General features: G+C 54.4%; 1 long non-coding RNA gene across 1 annotated transcript; it reads left to right on the top strand.

The window, feature by feature from the left end:
- Window positions 1–3,212: 3,212 nt before the first annotated feature.
- Window positions 3,213–5,535, top strand: LOC130830962 (uncharacterized). The gene is made up of 3 exons (XR_009047922.1): window positions 3,213–3,300; window positions 3,907–3,987; window positions 5,434–5,535. It is a non-coding gene; the product is annotated as an uncharacterized LOC130830962 (long non-coding RNA).
- The last annotated feature ends 6,848 nt before the right edge of the window (window positions 5,536–12,383 follow it).

The raw sequence follows: 12,383 nt of genomic DNA, 5'->3' as shown, positions 1-12,383 counted from the left end.
TTTAGCTGCGCTCCTGGGGAGGAATCCTGTGGACAGATCTCAAAGTAACCGTTCCCCCAGCTTTCCCAAGCCGGAGTGGTAATGACCCTGGTACCCAGAGGTCGGAGGATGAGTAAGCGGGGGACGTGAGGGCACGTGTGCTGGCAGCTCAGGCTGAGCCGCGGCAGACAGCCTGGACGGCAGGCAGTGAGACTGGCCACCGCACTCCCATAGCTGTCTGCTCAGGCACCCGTCAGGGACACCCTTCCTCCATACGGCCCTTGAGGCGGAAGCTGTTTCATCTTACTGTAAGAAAAGTTTTGCAGGAGCACGTGATGCTCTTTGCCTTGGGTCTTAGAGGTTAATACCATGTCCTGATGGAAAAGTCATAACCCCCGAACCGGCCCTTTATTAGGCAAAAATAAAATCTCAATAAATTCCAAAAGTAGAAATCATACAGGTAAGGTTTTTCTCTCATAAAATTTAAAAGGTAAAATCGTCATGACTAGCTGGCACATATAAAATGAGCACATCAGAGACGTTACTTACGTTATTAACCAGCAAGGAAACCAGCAGAATGTTCATTACCACACATTCACAATACAATCACACACACAGCACACACACACACAGCACACAGCACATACACGGCACACAAGCACACACACACGGCGCACGCACAGCACACACACGGCACACACACGCACGCACACGGCATACACACACGGCACACAGCACATACACAGCACATGCACACACGCACACACAACACACATGCACACACACAGCACACACGGCACACACACGCACACACAGCACACACAGCACACACGCACACATGGCACACACACGCCCACACATGCACACACATGGCACACACGGCACACACGCACACACGGCACGCACACACGGCACACATACACACACGGCACACATGCACATGCGCACACGGCACACACACACACACACAACACACACGCACATGCACACATGGCGCGCACACGCACACACACGGCACACACACTGCACACAGCACATACATGACACACACGCACACACGCACACATATGGCACACACGGCACACACGGCGCACACACGGCACACACACACAGCACACACACGGCACACATGCACACACACATGACACACAGCACATACATGGCGCACACACGTATGGCACACACACGGCACACAGCACATACACACGGCACACAGCACATACACAGCACATGCACACACGCACACATGACACACATGCACACACACGCACACACGGCACACACGCACACACACGGCACACAAGCACACACACGGCGCACACACAGCACACACACACGGCACACACACGCACGCACACGGCATACACACACGGCACACAGCACATACACAGCATATGTACACACACACACGCACACACGACACACATGCACACACAGCACACACGCACACACAGCACACACGCACACACACGCACACACGGTACACACATGGCACACACGGCACACACGCACACACGGCACACATACACACACGGCGCACATACACACACGGCACACACACGTGTGCACACACGGCATACACACACGGCACACATGCACACACGCACACGGCACACACACGGCACACAGCACATACATGGCACACACGCACACACGGCACACACAGCACACACACATGACACAGCACATACATGGCACACACGCACACACACGTATGGCACACACGCGCGCACACACGGCACACAAGCGCGCACAGCACATACATGCACAGGCACACAGATGTGATTAGAAATGTCAGAATGCATTTATAGATACATCACAGTTGGTCGATAGCCACAGGCAACACTAGACTGAACCCCCACTAGGCACAACTTGTTCACATTTCTCTGGTCATGAATCACTTGCATTACGACGTACCTTCTTCAGTTTACAGGTTCTAAGACAGCTCAAAGGCAATGAAACTCAGAGATGACCTGGAACTCTACGCTACGAAGGACACCCAGTAATCTCTCCTAAATTTTCGTGTGTGTGTGTGTGTGTGTGTAATTTTTAACTGGATTTATGGGCTACTTATTGTTAGAATAAGGAACAAGTCAGCAATAATTATTTTTACTAATTTTTGTTTTATGCATGTAAATATAAAGAAACCCTGTTCACATAAGTAAGTAAACAGTGAGTATAGGATTTGTCAAGGTAATGCCACTCCTTTCTTTGAGCCTCTGAGTTATATGCCAAAAATCACATAATGATCGATCATGAAAATTACTTTTCATGACCGACCAGCTGATAATTAGGTTTTCCCTTAACTGTATTGAAAGCAAAGACTTAGAAGCAACCTGACTGGCTGCCGTCCACACAGGTATTCTGAACGGTCCTGTGTCGCCCCCCAGCCTTTCACAACCCGGAGCCGCACCCGGACGGGACCGAGTGGGGAGGGGCGGTGCAGGGGCCGCGGGGGACAGGACAGCGTCGCTCACGGCGCTACAGTCCTCTCGACGTTTCCTGACGTCCAGCACAGAGCAGAATTTTTTTAAACAGCAACAACAAAATCATGAGTGAATAAATAGATGTCAAAGGTAGATTTACTGTAGAACTCACAAAGCTGCAGCTTCGCGGCCCCTCATCGCCTGGGCCCTCCAGGGGCCTGAGGGGATCCCTCAGGAGACCGTCCGCGTGAACGGCCCTTTACAATGTGCTTGTGCGCTCAAGAAAATTTGCAAAAATAGGACACTTTAACAACGGTGAGCTGACGTCTTCCGTTTCTATTTCCTGTCGATCACGCTTTCCCTCTAGACGGTGAGTGGGAGGGGCTGCAGGGCGCTCCAGTGAAGGGACAGTGGGGTTGGGGACACGGTGGGACAGATTTCTGTGATGGTCCGGCTGTCTCCCGTACCAAGTTACTGCTGACCATCCTGACAGAGGATGGCTTCTGGGAATGTCTCCACTGCACACCGTATCTACTGGTCCGGCACCAAGACTCGAAGATGCAGGGCCAGAGATAAGAGTCACTCCTACGGCCCCAGCTGTGGGTAAGAGAAACCAGTCTCCACGTCTGTAGATTCAGAAGCTAGTCTGCAGGAAATTCCTCCAATCATCACTATGTGAAATTGTATGCACTGGGTCATTAATATCTGTCATAACTAAAGTTCATTCTGCCTTCTTTTTTCTTTCTAGATGGGAGTGGATAGAAAGGAAACACATGTTTCACTGCATTTAGAAAGATGAAACATCCTCATGATACAAGTGAAAAATTGTAGAGCCTTGATTTGGATGTATATGAATGTATCTCTATGAATGTGTTTGCCTGTGTACCTTCTTTTGGTAAGCTTAAATTTATTAAAGACTTCAGAGAAAAATTCATATTAAATTCAACAGAATACAAACAAAAGTGAAAAGGTATGCAGTGGAATCCATAAGAAATATTCTGACATAGAGCACTAGATTTTAACCAAGAGAGTGTTCAGATCACTTTGAAAACAGTAATTTATCAATAGGAAGGGATAAATTCTGAGTCGAAATCATGAGCAGGATTGAGTTATAGGGAAATCTAATCAACGCAGATGCCAGAATCATCTGAACACATTGGGAAAAGATTTCAAAGTCTTCTTGATCTGAGACGAATAAGTGCATCAGTGAAGACAGTATGAAACTCACAAGGCGTCCTCACTAGCCTCTGATGAAACTTGTCAACTCACGTCATCAATTCAGAGTATTGATGATTAGTCATTGCGAAGGAGAATCTGAAATCTTACAGTTCATATATGATAAAAGTTTTCCCAAATTTTGACAACAATCCTAAACTAGGTTATATGACCAAAAATGAGTTGAAAAGTAAAAGAAAATTTTCTAAACCCTCAATAATAAAAATTAAAGTTTAACCAACCGCGCCAGAAGGAAGTGTGAATTATCTTTTCCTTCTCTCTGTAGGAAACAGCGCAGTGAACTGCAAAACTGCTCCTTAGGAAGAGGTGATCCGAAGAGAGTGCAGCCCAAACACGTAGGGAAAAGGTATTTCAGAGGCATGTCGGGAAGTTTATAAATAATAAATATTATTTTCCTAAATTTTGTGCAGTTTAGGTCTATCTCAGATGTTTTCATTTATGATTTCTTTGGAAAGCTCTTAATCACATCCCTTCCAAAATCTCCCTTGCACGCTCTCTCTCCCGCGACTGCTAAGCCTACCTCCTCCGTCCCTCGTCCGCGCTTGCATTTTCCCTCCTTTGTCTACTGTGCTCAATCCCGAGCACCTTCTTCTGCCCGAGCTTCCAGCTTCCTGAATGTCTCCTCATTTGTGACTAACCTGCTGTTAAATCTACCCATAAGTTCTGAATTTTGGTCACTGCATTTCTCAGCTTTGGAATTTGCTTTCCTCTTTTGTTGGTATAGTCCTTTTTCTGCCCAGATTCTTGTGTCGTCTCTTATCTCCTTGAAGATAACAAGAATAGTCATATTAAAATGTGTGTTTCTATTATATTTTCTAACTGCTATCAGTCGGAGGCTGGTTCTGCCGCTCTCAGCCCAGCACCACCCAAGGGGAGGACGCGGCGGCCCTGACGGACGCGGGGGAGAGGTGCTTGCACACAGCTTTCTGGGCTGTGCACTTGCTTTCCCCAGACCCAGCAGTTTGGAGCCGCTATTTTTGCATTGAAGTAGATCTTTTGATTATGGTATTTAAACGGTTTGAGGACTAGAAGTGACCAGAGGAGGATTTCTTTTTAATATAGTGTGATTAGCAAAATCACAGGATATATCCCAGATTTTATCTAGAGAAAAGAGAAGCCAGCGCAGCTGGTTTGTGGGCACAATCAGGAAAAAGGATAAAATTGCTGAATGGTTGCCATGAAGTCCCACCCCTTTAACCTGGTGCTTTAAAGATTCTAGATACAGAAATGCTATGTAAACTACACAGTGCTTTATAAATTTTAATTGCAATTACATGTGAAGATATAAAGGTCATCAGATCAATGGACTCAGATTTCATAGAGAAATAAAGTTTAGAAACATTTTGAGAAATTGATATTGCCAAATCTTTAGTGTGCCAAGTTAAAATCATTTTTTAAAACCCATCCTCTAAAATCACTAACATTTCATCAGAGGAAGAAAAATTTTATACCAAAAATGTATGAAAATAAGTAATGACGTATTATCAGAATAAAACACAGGACATGAAATTTAATAAATTTAACTTTATGAATATTTACATCATAACTGTTTTTCCCACAGGTAAGTAAAGATCTTGTTACAGACCTGAGTTTAGGGTCTGAGAACTGATGCTCGTGGAGGCGTGGCTCTAATTGTGGTGTTTCAGAAACCAGAAAAAAAACAGAACAGTCATTTCAGGATTTCAAACCTGCTTAAACGGACGTGACCCACAAACTGAGGCACAGACCTAGTCAAATCTTGGTTTTCTCACATAATAAATCAAAACATGAAATTCTAACATTGCTCTCCTAGGGGCCCCCTTCCCAGAATCGCCCATGAAGCCCAAGGACCAAGGATTGAGGGTCCAGCGTGGAGACAACGCAGCTGGAGCGAAACCAGCCAATCAGCTGGGACGTGGAGGGGCCGCCGCTGGGCCCGCGTGACCGGGGAGGGGTGGGGGGGCCACCCAGGCCACGGGGTCTTCAAGGGAGGATAGGTGGAAGCCAGTACTGCTTGCCACCAAAATGCCCAAGATTTGAGCCCAAAGGGGCAGCTTTTAAGGATACGCTCTTTAGTAGACAGATGTGTGTGTGTATAAAACTGAATCAGTGTGCTGTACATCTGAAACTAACACAACATTGTAGATCAACTATACTTCAATAAAAAAAAATGCGCTTTCATTTCACACAAAGAGGCACTTTCCACAGCACCCACGCAGCGGCCTGGTCCTCGGGCCCAGCAGCTCAGGGTGCAGACCTGCCTCCCCTCCTCCACGGGGGCCACTGCAGAGGGGGCGCAGATTTTCCTTTAAACCCCTTCCCCCAAACAGACACGCATTGCTTTCCCTCCCCAGACACCGGCTCTGCATGCTGAAGAACCTGGGTCCCTGGGTCCCCTCACCCCCGTCACACAGGGGCCACCTCCGTCCTCTGCCGAGGCCTCTGCTGCCGTCCGGTGGCCTCTCTCTGACGACAGAGCGGACACAGAGTCGGTCTCTATGAGGCTCCACAGACGCAGAGGGGCAGGGATGCCAGGCCCCCGCACGCGCCTCGGGTGCAGTGACGCGGTGATGGGCTTGGCCGCCCTGCCTCGCCTCTGCTCGGGACCAGCTGGAAGAGCCCCCGGCCTCAAGGCCCCGAGCGCAGGCTGAGGCCTCTGGTTCTGCACCAGCCCAGCTTCCCTTCCACCCCCTCCTGCCCCTCAAAGGGGTCCCTGTCGACAGGACACCCCTGGAAGCACCACCCCCCGCACCAGCCTCGGGGCCTGCTTCCCAGGACGCCACGGCTGGGTTCCCCGGGGTCACAGCACACAGCCCACGTGAGCGGCAGGGGCAGAGCAGGCAGAGGGATGGACGGACAGCAGTGGCGGTGCCTCTGTCTCCATATTGATCCCAGGACCTCCAGGAGGCCATTAACCCTCCTCCCGGGCACGCGCTCAGAGCGGCCGACGGGCGTTCCCGAGGCCCCGGACCTTCGTGGAGGGCAAAGCGGTGTCATCAGCCCAGAAGGCGCCCCCGCGCCCCCGAGGAACGGTTCCAAAGTGATGTGAAGACGGGAGAACGAGGAGAGGTGCCCGGGTAGAGGGGAGCCCCCGCACACGGCCAGATGGGGACACACGCAGGTCCCGTGAAAACTGTCACTTCTGTGTGACCTTCTTTTGGCAAAGTGAATTTTTCCTTCTTAAGACAAGCTCACTGTAATGCTCACTTGGGAAGGTGCCTGGAGGCGGAGGTAATCGTTTGGGGGAAATCTCTAATCGTCACCGTCCACTGGGCCTTCCTACCCGATCCGTGTGCAGCGACAGGCTCTCGGCTGGCTGAGGGTCCCCGCCCCACACCGCCCTGTCCCCGTGGTCACTCTGATTCCGACTCCCTCCTGGGCCAAGGTCAAGCTGAGCTCCGGACACAGCAGAGATGAGGGTGGTCCCAGCAGGCGGTCCGTGGACTGTCATCTCAGATTCTTTTTAAAATTGCCTGAAGGCCCCCTTACCCTGGGGGGTTTTTAAATGAACCTGTGGTCAAATGCGGGAACCTCCGGTAACAGCTAATGAGGAAACCAAGCTGGGATCCTCAGCCAACATCCCCTAAAGCCCAGCGTCAGGCACAGAAACGGGACGCGACAGACGAGTTCGGGGGATGCCCCCGCTCCCTGGCTGAGCCCGGCAGCAGGGGACCCGGACACGGAACTGCGTGACCTTCCTTCCTGCCCTCTCTTCTGTCTTTCACACTTGACAATCTGAACATCGATTCACCCCCGACGCGGGGGGCTCTGCTCCGCCTTTGTCGATTCCGAGGAGCCCCAAGGTCTGACATACGTGGTGTCCTGCTGAGAACAGTGGGGAAGCACTGCCTCAGAGGAGGGGGACCAGGTCAGTGCCCAGCCTGGCCGCCCGCCACCCACCCCGTCGTCACTGCTGACTCAACCCCACCAGTTCTGCTCACAGATTTTCCCCGAAGTTTGTCCAGAAGGCTGTGAGTAAAATCTCTGCCTCAGCATTTTCCTCCCGGCCCAGGAGGGAGAAGGAGACGGATGGAGGGCACTGGCCCCAGCCCCGCGGGCCCCCGCGGGCGTCCCACTGGCTGGCAGACGGTGATGGACGGCGCCCCTTCCCGCGTACGCGGGGGCGGGGGGGCCACCTTGGCCTGACTCCGTCCAGTCAGCTAAACAGGGGGCAGTGCCAAGACAAACAGCTGAAGTATGAACGCTAACAGCCCGTGATCACTGCGGTGTGACACGGCCCGGGAAACCAGACATCACGGACGCTGCTCGGAATAGCACGGATGTCGAGCATTCTTTCCCAGAGGAGGGTGGACGGCACAGAGCCGTGGGGGGCAGGCACGCGCGTCCCGGGACCCGGCAGGGGCCCCGCTCCTGACGCGTCACACGCGGGGGTCGGCGGGAGAGCACCCTCTCTTCTCCCACCCCCCACGGTGGGGGGCAACGTTCCCCCGCCTCCCTGTCCCAACCAAAACCAGCCTGGCTGTGAATAGTCATATCAAAAGAGCCTTGTAGTTTATAATCGTTTTCATCTGGTTTAGCCGTCATCCGCGGGGCGCCGGCTCGGGCCCGCGGGCGGGTCTGCAGGGCTGGTGCTCGGGCCGGGGGAGCAGCTGACAGGCGGGCTGAGAGTGCTTTATGGTCTCTAATGCCTGTGCTGACACGGAGGATTGGGGCAGGATTTATTCCCGGCTCAGGCCATCGCCCAGCACTGAACACCCGTCATTACAAGCCAGATGACAGCTGGAATGCAGTATCACTTGAAGGAATATTTATTTGGTTTTTAAGTTTTTGGATGAATCTGGTTTTCAGAAAGTGAGGGCCCCCGAGGAAGCCAGACCATGCCATTCCTACCTCCGACGCACGGGGCACACGCTGGCCAACTGTGCCATCCTACCTGGGGGACGCGACCCGAGCGTGGGGCAGGCCCAAGACGCGAGGCCCAGGACGACAGGCCTCGCCCCACAGCTCCACCGCGGTCACAACGCACCCTCAGTGTCGCTGGCGGGCCCGGGGACCCCAGCCTCGTAAAGGCCAGCCGGTCCCGTCCCTGTCCCGGCCCACGGTGACAGTGACGTCGATGGGGTGACTTGCCTTGGCGCACCTCCCTTCTGACTCATTCTGTGGAATCCCAGGTGATACACAAAGCAGCGCAAACAGAGCTGGACATTTGTCTTAAGCCCAGGGTCAGCCTGAAGCTTTTGATTAGGCTTCTATAAACACATCTTTTTACACAAAAACCACCCCAAATGTTAACATTTCTGCTCCCAAGGAAGCCATGGCTTGGAATTAACCATGCTCGCGCGTGACTTCTCTGGGTGGTTCTCGTGTCTTCCAGACACGTGCAAGGACCGTGGACGCCGATGACTGCTACCCCGCCGTTTCTGTAAAATACGGCCCAGCACCTCCTGTATCCTCTTCAGTTCACCCCGCCCCACCTAACTGTCTTGTTTTCCTTCCCTTTCCAGAACTGGAAGCAAGCATTTCTCCCTGATAATTCCTCTCCTCAGGAAGATCCACCACTTTCCGGGGAGACGGGAAACAAGGAGGCAGGTCTGAGTCACAGCCCGCTCGCCCTCGCGCGCCGTCTGCCCCTCGCCCGCCACGCGGCCTGATGCCCTGCGGGCAGTGCCCGAGGGGTGGAGCCTCTGAGCGCTGAGCTCCTGTGGGCACGCTTCCGGGTGCCCATCACCCTGCAGCAGCAGCACGCACGGGGTACACACGCAGGAGCCGCCCCCCTCGCGTGCGCCTCCCGCCTCGGCTCCGAGGGATGAAGGGAGAGCCACGGGCCGCGGCGGGGCCCCCAGCGCAGCTGTGACGCTGCAGCCTTGTGACTGGGAGCAAGGGGGGCGCGGGCCGGCGGCAGGCCATGCTGCGGGCTGCGGGCGGGAGCGCCCCGCCGTGAACAGGACACACACGGCACCTGCGGGACACGCCGCAGGCCTTGGTGCTCGGAGCCTGGGGGCTTCTCCCCCGCGTCCCCCTCCCTAGCGCTGCGCGGGGCGCACAGAACGCGAGGTTCGGGACGAGAGCCGGAGGCCAGCAGGCAGCAAGGCTGTGCCCAGCCTCCCCGCCAGGGAGCGTGAGCCGCGTGCAGCACGCGGGGCTGCGGCGGCGGGGCGGGGCGGGGCGGGGCGCCCTGTCACGTGACCCAGGCGCCCCTGCCCCGCCCTCAGCACCTTCCGACACGCGGGACGCAGAGGCTGGGCATCGCCCTGAGACCGCCCCGCGGGCGGCCCTGGCAGTCGCGCCCAACCAGGAGCACGCACGGGACGTGCCCGCAGCATTCCCATGGCGGAGACCTTCCGCGCCCCCGACAATCCCTCGCACCGGCGTTTCACCCCGGTTTTTGCGTCCGGAGGTGCAGCGCTGTGGGGCGCAGTCACGGTTCTCCCGAACCCCGCATGCGCTTCCCGGGACCGCCGGGGCCAGTCTCCTCAGGGCGCGGGCTGGAAACCACACGGACGTGTCCTCCCCCGCGCTGGAGGCTGGACGTCAGGAGTCCGGGTGTGGCGGCCTCGGGTCCTCCTGGAGGCTGTGCAGGGGGCTGGCCCAGGCCTCCCTCCAGGCTCCCGCGTAGCTGGCCACGCTTGCGACCCTCGGCTTGTCGGCGGGTCACTCTGAGCTCTGTCTCCACCCCACGTGGCCTCTGCCAGTGCGCCTGTGTCCTAGTCCCCCTTCTGGTAAGGGTGGGTTTAGGGCCCACCCTGCTCAGCGTGACCTTATCTTAACTGTATCCCGTCCGCAAAGACCCTGTTTGCAAAGGAGGTCACGTCCACAGGTCCCAAGCGGACATGAATTTGGGGGAACATTTGGGCCCAGTACACCCCGACACAGTTTTTCCTGTAACCTGCGGGTGAAGCGAACTTTTCCTCCCTGGGGTGTCTCCTGCTGCGGCGGCGGTGCAGGTTGCGTAAGGAGCCGAGTTGGAGCAAGAACGTGAGATGGGGATGGGAGCCGGTCTTGACCTCTGTGACCCTTACAGCTCTTGTCACAACTCAGGGGGCAGGGGGTGGGTATCCAGACAAGGGGGAATGGACTTGCTCAGAACTGGGAAGAGACAGGGTTCCCTCCACTTTGGGGGCTGCTCGACGCCCGCCGGTGGCCTGGATGCAGACCGCGCGGGGCTCCCGGCTTCCGTGAGGCGTTACAGACACGTGGAGCAGTTCTGGGCGGCTTCTGGCTCCAATCGGTGATGCACACTCTACGTCTGTCCTGCGTTTCCTCTGGAAACCACTCACTGTCGGAGCGCGTCCAGCCTGGCCTCCCAGGCGATCGCAGGGCTGCCTGCGGGGGGGTGGGGGACACAGCCGTCCTGTCCGTGGAGCAGTGCCCCTGCGCCGCATGCTGTGCAGGCACAGGCCAGGGCACCGCTGGAGACGCCTGCAGAGTTGGGTTGGGGGGGCAGCGCACGTGAGGACCCAGCACAGACCTCGCCTGTCACCCTCACCCCGTCAGCGTGACCTCGTGCGGCAGGACCGAGCGACATGAGACGGGGGCTTCTGAGCTCAGGTGACCTGAGTAATAACCAAAAAAGAGAAAACTGGAGCGTCTCATACTATCGTGTACATTTTTACTCCATAAAAAGACAACTCAGATCCCTCAGCCCCAAAGAAATGCGTTGTCGTGTGTGCCCGGAAATGCCCAAGTTCACGCTCTGGTTTTGAATGATCTATTTTTAACATTGAGTGCATAACTAAATAAATCTTGAAGGCCATTAGCTCCATGCGTAACTCCTATAGTTCATGATAAAATTCACAGTCAAGCTCAATTCAGGGCGGGGCTTATTTTCAAAAAATGGTTCTTTTAAAAGCAGAAACTGAAAGCCAGTGGTCGGGGAGGTCTAATGTGTGACTAGAACACGGAGGCTCCTTGGAAGTTCTTTAAAGGCAGAGGCTGAGGCAGAGGTTTCCATAAGAGTCGCACGTGTAGCAGAACTGAGTTATTTTCTGTTTCAAGAACAGCTTTTGCTCAGGTGCTGCCCTGACCACGCGAGGACTGACCAGCCCTGTGGACTTTGGAGTGTTTCACACACTCACGTCCTCACTTGGGATTCCCCGGCGGGCGCCGGGCACGAGCTCAGTGCAGGTCGACCTTCAGGAAAGGGTCGCAGAAGCATCGTGGAAGTAGACGTGAGAAGGAAACGAACCAGGAAACTCGAATTGTCTGAAAATACGGTCCACGTGCCATCGGTTTGTACACGGTGGAGCCAGTCTCCCCCACGGTCTGCTCCTGAAATCAGCTCCTGAAATCAGCTCCTGAAATCTGTGAACAACCTTGGAAAGGCCCACGTTGTGGAAATGTTGGCTGTCTCCTTGGTCGATCTCCATGAAATGTTCATGTAAGTGTAGAGGCCATTTCTCTTCAAGCCCTAGACTCACACTCAGCTCATGGGATGTTATACCGTGAGAGGCACAGGTGCTCGTACACGGCTGCGGGCGCTGAGCGCCAGAACTGCCACGGTGGGTCACCCCGGGGTCTAATACGCTCACGAATGGGTGTGGTCGACCCGTGTTTAATATCTGTTTATTTTTGCTGAACTCACAGAGTCAAACTCATGGATGTGAGATGCACTATTGATACAACTCTAGTCTATTTCAAACCGACATCCACTTCAGAGTGCTGACGCGAGAGGCGTGTGCTACCTGCACGCACGGGCGCCAGGTCTGTGGGTTGCATCAAAAATGAATGAACAGATTCATTCATGGTTATTGGTTTAATAACCTACTAGTGCCAGAAACACACCTAGAACTGAAACTAGTGAAC

This window comes from Hippopotamus amphibius, chromosome 11 (assembly GCF_030028045.1).
Source record: "Hippopotamus amphibius kiboko isolate mHipAmp2 chromosome 11, mHipAmp2.hap2, whole genome shotgun sequence".
Taxonomy (NCBI): domain Eukaryota; kingdom Metazoa; phylum Chordata; class Mammalia; order Artiodactyla; family Hippopotamidae; genus Hippopotamus; species Hippopotamus amphibius.
This window is presented reverse-complemented; position numbering and strand designations above follow the sequence as displayed.